This window comes from Amblyomma mixtum, chromosome 10, assembly GCF_055824585.1.
Source record: "Amblyomma mixtum isolate Tamu chromosome 10, ASM5582458v1, whole genome shotgun sequence".
NCBI lineage: Eukaryota > Metazoa > Arthropoda > Arachnida > Ixodida > Ixodidae > Amblyomma > Amblyomma mixtum.
In genome coordinates this window covers 40,078,976-40,094,420 of record NC_143021.1, presented here as the reverse complement: position 1 = coordinate 40,094,420, position 15,445 = coordinate 40,078,976, and the positions used below count along the sequence as shown (strand labels likewise).

General features: G+C 50.6%; 1 long non-coding RNA gene across 4 annotated transcripts; it reads right to left on the bottom strand.

The window, feature by feature from the left end:
* Positions 1-369: 369 nt before the first annotated feature.
* On the bottom strand, positions 370-3,160 carry LOC149325637 (uncharacterized). 4 transcript variants are annotated; one of them, XR_016286114.1, is made up of 5 exons: positions 2,454-3,160; positions 1,629-2,118; positions 1,366-1,516; positions 1,084-1,249; positions 370-717 (listed from the first exon to the last, which is right to left on the bottom strand). It is a non-coding gene; the product is annotated as an uncharacterized LOC149325637 (long non-coding RNA). The 4 variants fall into 4 exon arrangements; XR_016286113.1 differs by having other exon boundaries at positions 1,629-1,685; positions 2,454-3,152; XR_016286111.1 differs by having other exon boundaries at positions 1,366-2,118.
* Positions 3,161-15,445: the final 12,285 nt, after the last annotated feature.

Here is a 15,445-nt window from a genome sequence, read left to right as displayed (position 1 = left end):
ACGAAACACGAAAAGCGCTAATAGACGTCTAAAAAAAGTCTCGGAAGAAAAAGCTTGACATCTAAAAGAAGTTTCATCTAAGCAGTTTTTTAGACTTAGACGTCTACTAGCCCTCTATTAGCTCTGCTAACGCTACGCTTGTATACGGCTAGAAAACTTCTGAGGTAGAACTTTTTTAGAATTTTTTTAGACGTTTCTTTTTTTCCGAAATGGGTGCCTGTAATATCTTACGCATTTCAAGACTGATGTTTAGTGCTGCCTTTAAACCCTCTAAAGCTTTAAAAATGTTATAGTTCATTTTTCTGGTATACACTCAAAAATTAACTCAAAGCTGATTTGCAAAGACCCGAAAAATGAGTACACTTTTCAGTCACTGCATTACTCTTTATTGAATCCAGTGCATACACCCACACAAAAAAAGAAAGGGACCAGGAAATTAATGTTAGAAGCCACGGAGGAGGTAGCTTCACTGGTTTGGCTGACATTACAACGGTAAGCACTTGGATGGCGGGAAAGTGTCGAGCAGCAACCAATTGTTAAATCAAAAATTGATTCGGCCCCGGGCCTTGTTCACAACGGATGCGTTGACGATCAAGTTGCTGTGATGTGGACGGCAATGAAGAGATCGCTAGGTGTTCCAAACATCGCTTTTCTTGCAAGGAGGATGCCAACTAGACGGTATACAAGGGGAAGTCAAATCCAGCTCTGTTCAGCAGCCTGCAGAAGTGAAAAATATTAGAGTAACCAAAAGCACAGTCAGTCAGGTGCATGTAGAATGGCCAATGAGGAGTCGGAAGCAAATAAGACCAGGAAATGGCAAGGAGTGACAGCACAGGCAATAAAATAAGCTAACCAAAAACATATATGCATATGATGTCATTGCAAGCGGCATTTCAGCAGAGTGCTACGGCTCACCATAAACTCAAGAAGTCAACCACTGTGGAGGCCTTTAAGAGAAGCAAAATTCAAACAGCGTGCATGGACACTGAAAGCCAAGCAGTCAATAGCAAGTGCATTGCCTGCGATGCACACTGTACTCACAGAACCTCCTAAGCTGCATCTCGCAAACAGGCTTTCTCTTACCTGAAAGAAGTGGCTGAATCAAAAGTGGTTGATGGTTGACATCTTGCACCGTCGCACGAAACCATAGAAGAGATGCTGCTGTCCTGGTAATACCTGCATCACTTCAGTATGCACAAGAGATGCGTTAAATCTTGGACCTAACCTTGACAGCCACACAGGGACACATCTGAAAGATAAGACAAATAAAAGTGCGTGTGTATAAGGCTCTTAACACTGCATTGCCAAACAGGCCCTTTCTAATCTGTACGATGAAGCTCAAACAGCGGGCAAGAGATTACTTACACCACTGCACAAGAAGCATTTGCCCAGATTCCCACCTCAGAACTGAAACAATCTCCAGACCAAATCTTCTGAACAACCAAGTACAAGATGCTGCGATTAATTTGCGTGAAACTAGACCAGGTCCTTGCTCCTCCGGCCAACAGTTGGGGTCCTAAAGGACAAACACATAATGGGGCTTGTGGAATGAACATTAGCAAACAGCCTAGACCTATACAAGAAATCATGAAGTGAAAGAAAAGGTGTCAGCTGCAAAGCGTGCTTACCAAAACTTGAGAAGTTGAGCAGGCAAGGAGGTCCTCTGAAAACCATTGTTGAACAGCCTGTACCCAAAACGAAATGCACACAGTGAAGCAGGGACAACGCCAGCTGTGCATGGCGCAATGGTTTCCCAAAAAATAAAAGCTGCCACGCCTGCAAAGAGCCGTAGTACTTCACTGCACTGTCAAACAGCCGGCACACATACAGAGCAGCACCACTGAGTAAACTACCTTTGTGCCGGGGCTCTCAATCGTAATGAAATAAAAGCTTGACGCAGTTAAGATAACCAAAAACTGAAGGCACAGCGCACGAAGGACAGGACAGGTCCTTCGTGCCATATGCCTTCAGTTTTAACAATGTACCGACTAGCCCAAACAAATACCTTAGTGAAGATAACCAAAGCCTTTTTAACGGGAGTTTCACTGACGGTAATCACAGCAAGGAGAATTGGAGCACACAGGTGGCCAGATGAGAGTCCTTGGAAAGAATAAAACCCTGCCAGAATGCAATAGAGCACAGACTTTAATCAATGTCTAGGAAAATATTCGCGCCTTATCAACGTACGCTTAAACAAAGCTGGTTCGTTTGAAGCTTTGTCACGTTCACATTGTTACCGCCTTGGTAAAGAAAGTAACTCGCATAGCCTAGCTGTATCCACTTAACAAAAGCTCAAATAGCACTTTGGTATGTAAAGCACTGGCTGATACTGTTTTGTGATTTGTAAACCAAAGCAGTGACACACTAGCCGACCGTTCAATCAGGCGCGTTAGAGGCTTAGCTAAAGCAAGGCCGACACTTACACCACAGAAAAGAAATGGAAGGTTACTTACTTTTGCGGAAAACGAGGCTCACATCTCAGTGCAAAACTGGTAGTAAACGATACCGCAGAAAAAGGGGAAACTGCGAACTGCAGCGGCGTCAAGTGCCAACCAGCGCGGAAAAAAGTGTGCAGCGAAACGTACAACGTACGCAGCATCCACTTCGCGCGCGTAGCTATCGCTAGCCTCTGCAACGCCAAATGATCGAAGTACTAAATTTCTAAACGTAAAAATAAACAAAGCATCAAAGAACCAAAAAAAACAAACTGAATCTAATACTTTCATGTAAAACTAAGCACTTGCAGCTTGCACTAAGATTTATTTCTGCTTGAAACGGTTAAAACCACTTTGGCAAACTAGCCTGCATCGCCACCGTGCGGAGCGACACCAAGCAGCAAGCTGCGGCGTGACTCAAGAAAGATTATTGCCTCCAAGATCTGCCGACACGATAGCGCGCGGGTGACAAGCGCGCGAGCGAGCTCGGCGAAGGCGGCGGGAAGGCATATGGGAAGGCGGCGTAGGCAGCGTACGCTGCGCCTGTCAATCCGCGTGCTGCCGCCAGCTAGCCGAGGGGTAACAGAGGCGTTCGCAACATGAAGCAAATTTTTTCGCTCGCGTAACTACCGTCGGCTTTCAGGGCCATTATATGTTACCTAAATCCAGCCTTACGAGTGGCGGCTTAGCTGCACTCGATGTGGAACGTGATTCGGGCTCCATAGGAGAAAACGCGCTTTCAGTGTTCGAATACAAAGAGCGGTCTGTGGACCGGCGCGCCTGCTCTTCGAAACGTCAAGCAGGAGAGCCACCTAATTTATGTGCCGTGATTTACAGCATGTTTAATCCTCAAGAACAAGTCTCAAGAACAAGTCTAGAAAACATCTGACTTCAGATGTTTCACAGAAGTTTCACAGCAAACATCTGACTGCAGATGTTTAAGAGACGTCGCAGAGGAAACTTCTTCTTGTCGACATCTATGAGACGTTTGAACGCAGCGCAAGACGTTTGTAGTCATATTTAGCTGTTCCGAGACGTTTATAAGACGTTTTGTGTTTCGTGGGGAGGCCAGCAAAATAGCACAGCGTAGGGCAGCGGGAGGGATTTGCGGCGCAGGAAAGTGCAGGCCGGCGTGAAGAGAACAACGCCATCACGAACAGAGTCACAAGAGATGCTTACAAGCGCAGTGGAGCTGGGAGGAAGGACGATGTCTTCGGTGACGACGGCTTTAGCGCAGGGAACAGAAGGAGCAGCGTCTGGCGAGACATCGGGCAAAGCGGAGAACCCAACTACTGCGCGAGCGCAGTCGATGACACCTTCGTGACGCGACAGGAAATCCCACCCTAAAATTAAAGAATGTGAGCAAGAAGGCAGCACGGCGAACTCGATGGAGTATAGTGTGTCCTGGATTCGAACTCTAGCGGTGCATGCTGCTAACGGCGTAATTGGCTGTGCGCTGGCCGTGCGCAGCGTGAGTCCCGAAACGGGAGTCTTAAAGGGGTGGAGACACCAAATTTGTGGTTCGCGCGTTCTTAGTTTCAAACGTTTCTTATGGCTCCAGGAAGCATGATACACACTCAAAGATTCATATATTCACAGTGAATAATTTATTATAGCACTTTTAGGCGAACGATTTTCGGTTTCGGTTTCCGAACGCCGAGTTGTACAGTGACGTCACAGAGGGGGAAGATCAACTGCTTCGCTTGGTCACGTGGGCCCACAAAAGTTGTGACACACGTACTGCTGCATCGTCTGCTTTCCCACACACGTGCTGACCAGCGCATGAAAACAAACAACTGCACGTCTAGTCCCAGCAGCTCGTATTCTGACAGATCTGATTCCAATGAGTGAGGACATGGACTTTTTTTTTGTTCGCACGCTAATATCGCCTTCGCGGGTTCGCGTGAGGATGCGAAACATTTTGCAAAATGCCAGTAAGCATCGCTGCGCCGCTCTACCGAAGCTGCGCCCACAACCGGTGTCACACTTCGCTGCCGTGCAGCAGTACCTGAGCGCTGCTTGGGATGGTGTACAAATATCACAAGAAAAGACAAGATCACCTTGTTATCAGAACTGCCAGCTATACTCGAGCAGCGACAAAGCATGTCTGCTTATGTTGGGAGCTTTAGGCAACGGCACCGCTCGCGGGCGCTCCGGCGACGAGCTCTGCTGCTGCCTGGCTGCCGTGGTCGTCGCTAGGCCTATAGCCTGTTTAGCAAGCGGCCGGCGCTTCGGAAGTCGCCTGCGCTATAATAAAAGGCCTACTTTTCACAAATAGCTGTAGTGTTAGCAGAATCATCTCACAATAAAATAATAGTATGGTCAATCTCCTCGACGCAAGCTTCGGCAGCGGAGCTAGCGGGCGCCAGGCGAGCCGGACCCCAACGTCGCGCCAGCGGCAGCTGCTAGGCGCGGTTGTGAGAAATTTGCTGATATCACAGTTGTTACCTCTACTAGCAGCTCAGTATTGGTCAGCGATCCTCAAAAATGACACTTTTTTTACATTTCTTGCCCCATGGTTTATTATTTGCGTCAAGAACACTCTTTAGCTCGCTTTTATGACGTCGGCAGACGGTATCCAGGCTGACCTACCGGCCAGCAGACTCGGCGTACTTCACGTCCGCACAAGAAAATACAAAACAGCCATGCTACCAGAAAGGATGCTTTCTAGATTCGAGATACGACAGCATGACTGTGCTAAAAGTGGATCTTTCGGCAGCGAAACTGCCTGCGGCAACGCCGGCCGACGACCTGCGCGCTGGTCCCAGACTGCCCTAGTCGTCGCTAGGCCTAGCTGCTTTCGCATATCGACTCCGCAGCTGAGGGCGCTTTGGGACTGGCCAGCGCTCAGAAACGTGCTCCGCTCGGCACCCCTTTACTGTGAACTCGTCCCATAATAAAAGATATGTTCGATTTCTACGACGTCTTCAGCAACAGAGCTAGCAGACGGCAGGCGAACCGCACCAGGTAGCAGCAGCACAAAACCGGCTGATGAAATTTGCTTGCATCGCAGTCATCACTTCTACCAGGAACTCGGTATTTGCCAACGATCGTCAGAAACGATGCGTTTTTGATATTCGTATATCCCAGGGTTTGCAGGGATGGCAGGCAACGAGCTGCAATCGGACGTTGCGACGCTGTTCGCAACGGCGCGCCGCAAACCGAGCGAGTGGCGGTTAGCAGCAAACGCGGCTTGCTGGTGCGTCGACTGCGCTCACGCGGCTGTGCCCCGCTCATCGTACGTCACTGTATTTTGGTATGACGTCACTAAAACTTTAATTTTTCTACACCCCTTGTGACGTCATGGTTGATGGCGCTAGCGATGGGTCTAGATCGTGAGAGTGAGCATTTAGGTAATCTTTGGAACCGAATTAAAATATTTTTTAAACGTTTGTTGCGTCCAACACCTGGCTGTGAGTGCCCTTGCATACATAGGAATCCCATAGCTTCAAAATTTGGTGTCTCCACCCCTTTAACTTTCTTTAAAGAAGTACATAACTTTTCGTCCATTACCGAAATGGCTGCACCGGTGTCTATCAGAGCCATCGCATACACGCCCTCAACAAGAACATCAATAAGGTTCGCAGGTGATCGATGAGGTCTTTGAAATTTCGACGGGGGCGCAGTTCTTGCCTCCGGAACTGCGGCGCCTAGTTTTCCTGCTGAGGAGAATTAGGGCGACGTCGCATGGGGGAGATAAAGCGGCGTCGTGGCGAAGGGCTGAAGGAAAGGACGACTTGGCGTCTGGTCGGCAGGCTCAGAATACTGACGAGCTGGAGGCCAGCTGTACCCCGAAGATTGCGCACGTGGAGACGGCAATAGCGCGCGACGTGGTCAGGCAGTCCGCAAGTGTAGCACACAGGACGCCACGGATTGCTTGCTCTTCGAGCTGGTCGCAGGGCAGGTAGGATAGGACGACGGAGGGGGCTGTACTAGAACGTAGGCGTAAGTCCGAGGACCGGCTACAGGTCTTGGGGCGACGTCGGCGCAACGCATGGGACTGGTGACAGACCTTGCAGCAGCATCGGCGAAAATCAAGGGTGCGGCGACAGGTGGCGGAGGATGGAAGCGCCTCAGTAACCTGGTCTTGTATGCAGAACTTTTTGCTGGGCTAGTTGGTCCATTCTGACATTAGTGAAAACAGCGCTAAAGAAGAAGCCCGAAGGTGAAACGAGGAACAGCGCTCTTTCCTGTCACTTCCTCGTTTCGCCTTCGGGCTTCTTCTTTCGCGCTGTTTTCACCAATGTCAGACTGGTCTTGTATAGCCTGTCGAAGAGCCGGGGCCAAATAAGGCGGCGCCTGTTGAGGGCTAGGCAGAAGAGAAAGTTGCCGAGCTACGTCTTCACGGACGAAATATTTGATTTGCTGCAGCATAGAGGCGCCAGCAGCTGCAGGCGCCAGTCCAGAAAGCGATTCAACCTGGGCTTCGTGTTTCCGAGTCAATAACCGCTGCTTGCGCAGCTTCTCGAAGCTTTGGCAGAGCGCGATCACTTCCTTAACGGTGCGCAAGTCGCGGGCTAATAGCATCTGAAAGGCATCATCGTCGATACCTTTCAAGATGTGTTTTATCTTGTCGGCTTCGGACATGTTCGCATTTACATGTTTGCATAATTCAATGACTTGTTCGCTTTCGCCGACGTGCTGCGAGCGTTCACGCAAACGCTGTTCAGCCCGAAGTTTCCGGACAGTGGGGCGACCAAAGACTCCGGCAAGCTTCGTTTTGAAGGCCGCCCATGTTCGGATGTCTCCCTCATGGTTCCGATACCAGGACCCCCGTTAGATAAAAAATTGCGTTGTTCAGCTTCGTATCGTCGTCCCATCTATTGTACAGGCTCACCCGTTCGTATGACGCGAGCCAGTCTTCCACGTCATTCTCATCGGCTCCGCTGAAGATTGCCGGATCTCGCTGGCGAAGGGAGCCGGCGCAGAAGAGAGCTGGTCCCGTTTACACAGATTGATTTTGGGCGTCTTCTGGCATTTCAAGCGTGGGAAGAGTGCGGCTACGCAGCTCCACGATGGAGATTTCTACCCGGCGACCTCCACCAAATGTAAGATGGGATGGTCAGAGGTACGGGGCGCCGGCGGTGGACACACAGGCCTCGCAGACACAGAGGTCGAGCACCGAGAGCCCGCAAACAAAGCGATGTCGCTCAACACAACGGTCAGAAGTTCGTCGTCTTCGCCTGAACAGGAACTTCTTCGTCGTTACAGTGGAAATGAATCTGAAAATTGACTCGGAGTAATTACATGTGCGAAAAAAATTGTATGTTATACGTAATTACGCAAAAAAACAATTGATTTCGCAAAGAATCTGCAACATCCCTCGTTCAAGAGAAGTGCACATCGTGTCACTGAACCTGCCTGTGTGCACTTGGCTCGTTATGCGAAAACCCCGACGTATCCAGAAAGCCGTGGCAGGCCAGAACTACCGAGACTTAAAGGCACACGCGAGTGACGTCATCATCATCAGTGCGACTGTCTCCTTCCGAGAAGGGCAAAACGACTTCCGTGATGAATGGCAACAAGTTTGGGGCGCCCCACCACATTCCTGGGGCCGTATAACAAAGCAGACCAGTCTCAAGATGGCCCCTCTGCCGCAGGCACTGGGCGAGATGCCAGTGTATACATGTAAACAATGGCGTGTCGCCTCTGTAAAATACGATAAGAAATACGATGCGCCACTGTCGTATTCATGTAAACGCGGCCGGCATTTGTGCTTCAGCTTTCGATGATGAGGTTGCGGCGCTATGGAGCCTTCATCGTCCAAGTTGAATCGCTCGCGTCTACATCGACAAGCGAGAGAGCAAAGCGTGGTTGGTGGCGGCAGTTCACTGCCGATGAATCAACGCAACGCTGGGAAACGTGCGAAGCGAGCTGCTGCAGCGAAATAACGTTCAGCCCCCAACAACAACTCAGCGAAAAGCATGCAGTGCTCTTGCAGTTGCACATCATAAGACTTGCTTAGGTGCCCCCATAATTTTTTTGTGTTTGTATTTCGTGTTTTTTTTTGTTACACCCCTCATTTGCGAAGAAGAGTATATGGGCGCACGGTTTGCTCTTCAAGACGCGAGTATTGCTAATTATCCATTAACTGTCTCTTCGATGGGGCAGTCGTCTACGCATTGTGCTAGCTTTATTTGTTTGCGTCTTTTTCATGACATAAATATTCCTCGTTCCACCAAAATTTCGGCCTGCAAGAGAAAGAGCTGAAAGCATAATCAACAAAATTCCTTGTGGGAAGAGCCCAACGACGTGCACTGGTGAAATGAAAAGCTGAAAAATTAAATCAGCGCAAAAACAACGTTCGGAACTTCTCGAGGTAGCGCAGCGGAGCTACCGGTCATCCAGACCGCACCGACCACAAAATTACAAAATTTGCTTCGACAACACTGCTGTCCGGCAAAATGAAACCAGCCTTCGATAGCGACCCCTCATTGAGTCTTGTACACACATAATACTGTCACGTTGTAGTGACGGCAGTCCAGCGGTCAGGAAGACACCAGAAATACTTGCAAACGAAGCTCTTTATTTGGGCTGACTTGCGCCCGCAAAAGAACTGAATCACTCGGCGGCGGCGTAAGCAACAAGCGTGCTCGTCAATCGTCGAACTACGAATGTCCGCTGCTCGCGGCATCGTTCAATTTAAAGCCGGCAAGGAAACTTGGAGATAACAGGTCAAGATCATCTAGAGTAATCTAGAAACAAGTAGATGCAGCTGTTCATGGCTGTGAACAATCGAGATTAGTCCGGTCGCTTCTCGCGTCACGAACAAAAATGATAACAACCCTTTCCTGCAGCCTTGACAGTGAACGAACAAACACTACAATGATACGTGGCATTACTATAAGTGAAACGTTAAAAGTCAACCTTCATGCAGTGCGCATCTGCAGTGGTGCGCTGAGAACCCAACAAAAATTTCAGTCCTGGGCGTACGCTGGAACGGGTGTCGAAAAGGGGCACAGCGCATGGATTAGGCAGCACTGTTCCTTTTCTGCCCCTTCGACTTGGCTTTTCGCGATCAATTTTTCATTTCTTTTTCATTGCATTTTGAGCAGGAAATCGCAAAAGAAAGCTGTGTACTGTAACGCAACTAATTTCCTACACTGGTGATGTAGAATAATTTATTTTTTTTTTAAATGATTACAGCACAGCTTCAAGGGTACACGCTCCTCAAAGGAGGCCCTCAAGCCAATAGCGTCAGCCGATTCGCGGCTAATCCTGTTAATGCGCGGTTAAGCCTCTTGCACATTCCAGCCCCCTGCAATATAACTGTTGGAGGTGTGGTGGGAATAACCGCGACACCATGACAATCGACCGCTACCATTCGCTGGAGGGGCTGCTTTGTCGGGCATTTGCCGCTGAATTCTTGAGCTCTATCCGACTGTATGCAATCTCCAAACAGGCAGCGTAGCAAAATGCTACAGCCGCTCTACTTACCTTTTATATCTACCATTTGTTAACTGCTTTCTTGCCGAAGCCTATATAAGGGCACTTTTTCGTAGGACAGAAGTCGACAAAATTAAATTCACCACTTTCTTCGCAACAATTAAACAAAGTTGGTGGTATCTTGCGGTATAAGGGAAGTTTGGTGACTCAAAAGCGCAGCCTCATTTCTGCAGTGATACCCCACGGATATGATCCTGGCTATAGACCGTTTACAGCGCGCAGTTCTTCCGTTTGAGACCAGATGGCGCCACAGGTGCGCTCGGAACACGGCGTCATTACTTGCCTCGTAAATCGCCGGCGTGTATGCCTCGACGCAGCAGTGGAAGTGTGGAAAGAGAAAATACATGCTCTGTTGTGAATTACAAGAATTGCGACAAACAGTTAAAGGGGCAGGATGCGATCGTTTGCGAGCTTCACGGAACCGAACTGTACAAGGACGTACTGCCCCTGTTCGCGCCCGTTGGACATCCGCCCTTTCCGAACGGGCGAACGCAACAGACATGTTCGCCAGCGCAAGACAGCGAATATAGAAAAAAAGGTCTCGATCTTGGAAAATTTGCGAGGGTAAGTGCGCAACATAGCCGCATGAACAAGCTGCCTCGCCACCGAAGCGTCACAAAAAAAAAAAAGACGACTTACGTTCCTATAACGCTACTGCATATTGTGCAGTGCCTAGCCGTACGCGCGGACAACGCTTTCCGTCAGTTCGTGTATTACACACCGTCTTGGTGCTACTGTTGAACTTCGCTCCGAGTAGCGCGGTTTTCGTGGACCACAATCGGAATAAAGCATTTGTGTTACGGCTGCTGTGCTCTGCGGTTGTCGCTTCCTCGCGATCCATGCGAGACAGTCACTAGAAGTGACTCCGGCTGATTGCTTACAACCAACGAGACCTCGAGCATTTTCATGTCCGCATATCGAGCGTACCACAATTTTATACTATGTGAGGCTGACATAATTGTGAACTTCTATTGTAGTGAACGCTCTGCCATGCGCGCGTTATAACAATTATATAGCGGAATCCTTGTAAAAGATTGCATGCAAGCTTGTGAAGGCTGCTTGATGCATGGTATTGCTTACATGATTGGGTAGCATTAGTTTGTTTTATTTATTTTTGTCGCCTTCCTATGTTTAGCAAACCAACATAAAATATTTTAGGCTTCCTAAGAACCTTTAATAGATTGTAATCAAATGAGTATGATGTGCATGTGAGCGTTTTACAGCAGTCTGCATGCATGTACACAACACGACAACGACCTGCGCAGCCGCAGGGTCATTAAACCTTGCTGTTTTAGATAATAGCGATAAAAAAGTATTAGGCAAAGCCTTCAGCGGCATTCAGGTGATCCACCCGTTGCCTCGAACAGGCGGAGAGCTCAGCGGCTCTCTGCGACATGAAGCCCGATCACGTTTTCACGCCTAAAGCGATCAAATTGGGTTTTCATACGTCCTTCGAAGCTTCGGACCAACCACAGTGTCGTCTTCCCACTCCTTTACAACCGTATCAGCCGAAACACTGCCTGTCGGAACCGAAACATCAGACGCAGCAGCCGTCGCGACGAGGCGCGCCAGGAGGCGAGTAATGGCGGCGTGATCACGTGATCAAAGATGGCAGCCCCCATGATACGCCGCTGTAAAGCGTCTATACGTCATGCATGCATATGACAAAAGCTGTTTTAACAAATGTACGAATGGTTATAATGCGTGATATTGTTCATTAATACTAATATATTTTGGAGGTCTTGAAACGAGAACGCTTTATTAAAATCGGTTGACAAAAAAGAGGTTCTGAACGCAGGTTAGAACCCCAGTCATCATATTCCGACAACGCTACAAATCACTAGTTTGAAAGCTTCACAGATGGAAGTGACAGTTGACCTTCTAACCAGAGGCCATCTGCTTCTAGACTGATAATTCTCTATTATTACCGACGACATGTACAAAGCTGAACAGGTTATTAGGATTGGGTGAGCGTGGTCGGGCCGGAGAAGGGACGAGGAAGGCGGGAGACTGGGTTACGACGATAAAACAAAGAAGGAAGAACTTTATGCAGGAATATTTACATTATTTACAACAAATTTAGGGTAACTGAGAGGGATTCTCAGTGAAAGAGAACGTCTTCAGGAGTCAACAGGAGAGCACTGGAGTCCTCAAAACAACACCCGTTAAATAACGCACAGATTCCCCAGATCCGTGTCTGGGGAAATAGTTCGAAGAATGACGTCCAATCAGACGGACCGTTGTGGATACTGTTGATACCGCCCACGGCAAGGCGGCGCTGGGCCGTGGGGCTCTCTCGCAGCTCGGTTGATGGGAGAGGGTAGAGGCTCAGTAATTAAACACTGCTGTCTTTCACTCAGCACACCACCACTCTGTTCGTTGACCCGAGGGTCGACTCGGCCACGGAACGCCGCCATCGTCGCCGCATCTTCGGCCTTCGGCGGTCTTTGACCTTCGCCGCTGCCACCATGGCCCCACGGTTTCTGCCGCTGCTGCCGTCTTTGCCAGCCCCCCGCCGCATCTTCGGCCTTCGCCGGTCAGGGTCGTGGTTTATTCCATCACAGCTCGTAGTGGAATGCCCGGTGGCCGAGCAGCGCGGCTTATCTTATAGCCAGCTCTCGCGATCGTCGCGCCGCCGCTATCGCTCTAGCCTCGACGATTACACAACACTCCTCCCCTTTTATTTAGAGGGTGCAATTGTATCCTTATACAATAGTTAAAAGCCAGCTTCGTATCGCTCGGGTGGACGGCGATTTCTGGACGGGTAGCGTCTTCCAAGAGCCGACGTCTCGGATGTCGGAGCGGGCGCCGGAGGGACCTCGGGAGGCTGCAAGGGCACCGGCTCTTCTGATGCTGGCTGGTCACCTGTTTGGTTTGGAGGGAAAAGCAGGAACCCGTCCACGTTGTCTACGTCGGATGACCCTGGTGTCACCTTAGGGCTTGTGTTACCCAGAAGTTGGTCGAGGTGCCGACGCCGATGAACTTGCCTCGGGGCGTGCTCACCAGGACTTTGTAGGAGACTGGTCCATTTTTCTTGACAGTTCCACGAACCCACTTCGGCGAGCCTCTGTAACTGCGAACTAAAACACTGTCATTAATGCAAAAACAGTCTATGTTGCTTTTCCTTTGCTGCATTTGGGTGAACTGACTGCGCATCACCTCCACCGTCGGCTTGATTGCATCCAGCTTAGTACGCAATCTTCGACCCATCAAGAGGTTAGCTGGTGCCTCTCCTGTCGTAGGATGAGGCGTATTTCGGTATGCCAACAAAAATTTATCAAGTGTCACTTCGACAGATTCACCAGGAGGTGACTTGCGCAGAGCTGACTTCAACGTTTGCACAAAACGTTCAGCCAGACCATTTGTGCTTGGGTGGTAAAGGCCGATTCACACGACGGACCGTTCGCCCGCGGCCCGCGCACTACGTGTTCATGCGTCAGCACATTTAGAGGCGCGCTGCCGGCCGTGAGAGGCCGCGGCCGGCAGAGCGCCTCTCAAGTGCTGACGCATGAACACGTAGTGCGCGGGCCGCGGGCGAACGGTCCGTCGTGTGAATCGGCCTTAAGGGGCGCTCACGACATGTCTGGCCCCGATGTCCCGCATGAATGCCTTGAACTCTTCGGACACCAGTTGTGGCCCATTGTCGGACACTACCGTCTCTGGCAATCCGAATCCGCAGAAAAGTTCACGCAAGCAAGCAACAGTACGTTCGGACGTTGTGCTGCCCACTGTGCCCATTGTGGGACGTTGTGCTGGCCACTTCGAGTGGGCGTCTACTACCACTAGAAATGTGGTTCCTCGAAAAGTCCCCGCGAAGTCCAGGTGAATTCGCCTCCACGGTGCGGTCGGCCGTGCCCAAGGATGCAGAGGTGCCTTACATGGATCATTACGTTGTTGCTGGCACGCTTGACAACTTCGTACCCTTGTTTCCAAACCTGCATCAATTGACGGCCACCAGACGTAGCTGCGAGCCAATTCCTTGCTCCGCACGATTCCAGGATGACCTTGGTGCAGTTCGTCGAGAACAGACCCTCGAAGGGTAGACGGGATAACAACCCTCATGCCATACATGAGGCACCCTTGACACACGATGATCTGCAAACGTCTGTCGAAAAATTGCTTTAGGCTTGCATCTCGCAGGTACGATGTTTATGTACATAGAACTGTTCTGTGTACATAGAACTATGTACACAAAGTGCCGGACCGTATGGGGTTTAAATGGGGGAAGATAAACACGTTCTCCCCGTTTAAGCGCGGCTGACATGGTTCAAAGCCGCGCAGACCCCACCCCGTGGTCGCGTACGCTACCCAGCGCACGCCGACCACGGCGGGCCTTGCTCTGCGGGAACAAAGGAACGACACACTGGCTGACACAAACAAGGCATTTATTGCTATAGCAACAATAACGCCAGCTAGCAACAAAATACACTGAGGAATCTAGGATGTCCGACTCACCAGCACGGCTACGAGCGAACGTCCGCCCATGCTAGGGCAAAGGGAAGCTCCAGGCCCGACGGGACGAGGTGGCGGGAGTAAGTTCCAACCACGAGAGGCCCGCGGCACAGAGCGGAGCTTTGCGCGTGAACGTCCAACACGCTTCCCGATGCCGAGCAGAAGAGACCTAGCCTTCCCCCGCGCGCGAGCGGCCAAACACGCCATCCGTGGCGCTGCTGTCGCTGCGACGCGAGCGCCCTCCCCTGTTAGCTAGAGTAACCAAACTAAAGGGAGTGCTTTTCGGGGGCAGCTAACAACAGTGGGGTGCAGTGCGGGAAAGTGAACGCAGGGGACGAAGGCGTCCCCACATCCCCCCAACCTTAAATAGACCCCCCGCGCCTGCAAGTTACATGCTATGGAGGAGTCTCCTGGTCTTCATGCACTTGAGGCAGGTCTTGCAGCGGAGGTCACGCCGACAGCGTGCACGCAGTCTTCCGCGGTATTCCGAAGGCGGCGTGAAGGTCTCTGCTGGGACGACTCGCATGGCCCACGGGCTAAGTGCCCGCAGGCCCGCGAAGAGGAGGGCCGGTTGACCACTGCAGGCCAAGATTCCGCAGTAGTCGCCAGGGCAACAGCAGCCAGACGTGGCTGCTGTCTGGTCTCGCCACGGCTGCCCCGGATGGATGCGGCGAACAGGATACAGGCCGCTCCGTCGCAGCAGGCGGCAGCGAGACGATGTGCACAGGACAGCAAGCCGCAGTGGCTCCAGATCTGTAAAATTTCTGGAACACACTCCGCATGCCTTTAAAGTAGGTCACGGGAGGGGAAACGGTGTACACAAGGGCCTGGTGGCTCAATGCTCAACTCGCTAGCAAAATGTGTCGGGCGGCTGTGCAACGCAAAGTTCGAGTGAACAAAGCCCTTTCTTGAGTTGAACGAGAATGCTCGGTTCATGCGAGGTTAAAAAAAAAACAGGCGGCCAGCAAAGTGCGCCCCCTCTCAACACCACGGTCCGGTGGTCGTGTCACTTTTGACATGGCGCAGGCAGCTATGAATAGCCTTAGGCCTCACTACCATAGTGGCGGTCGATGACCCCCAACAAAAGAAAAACCCGAAACGGGTTTCGTGCG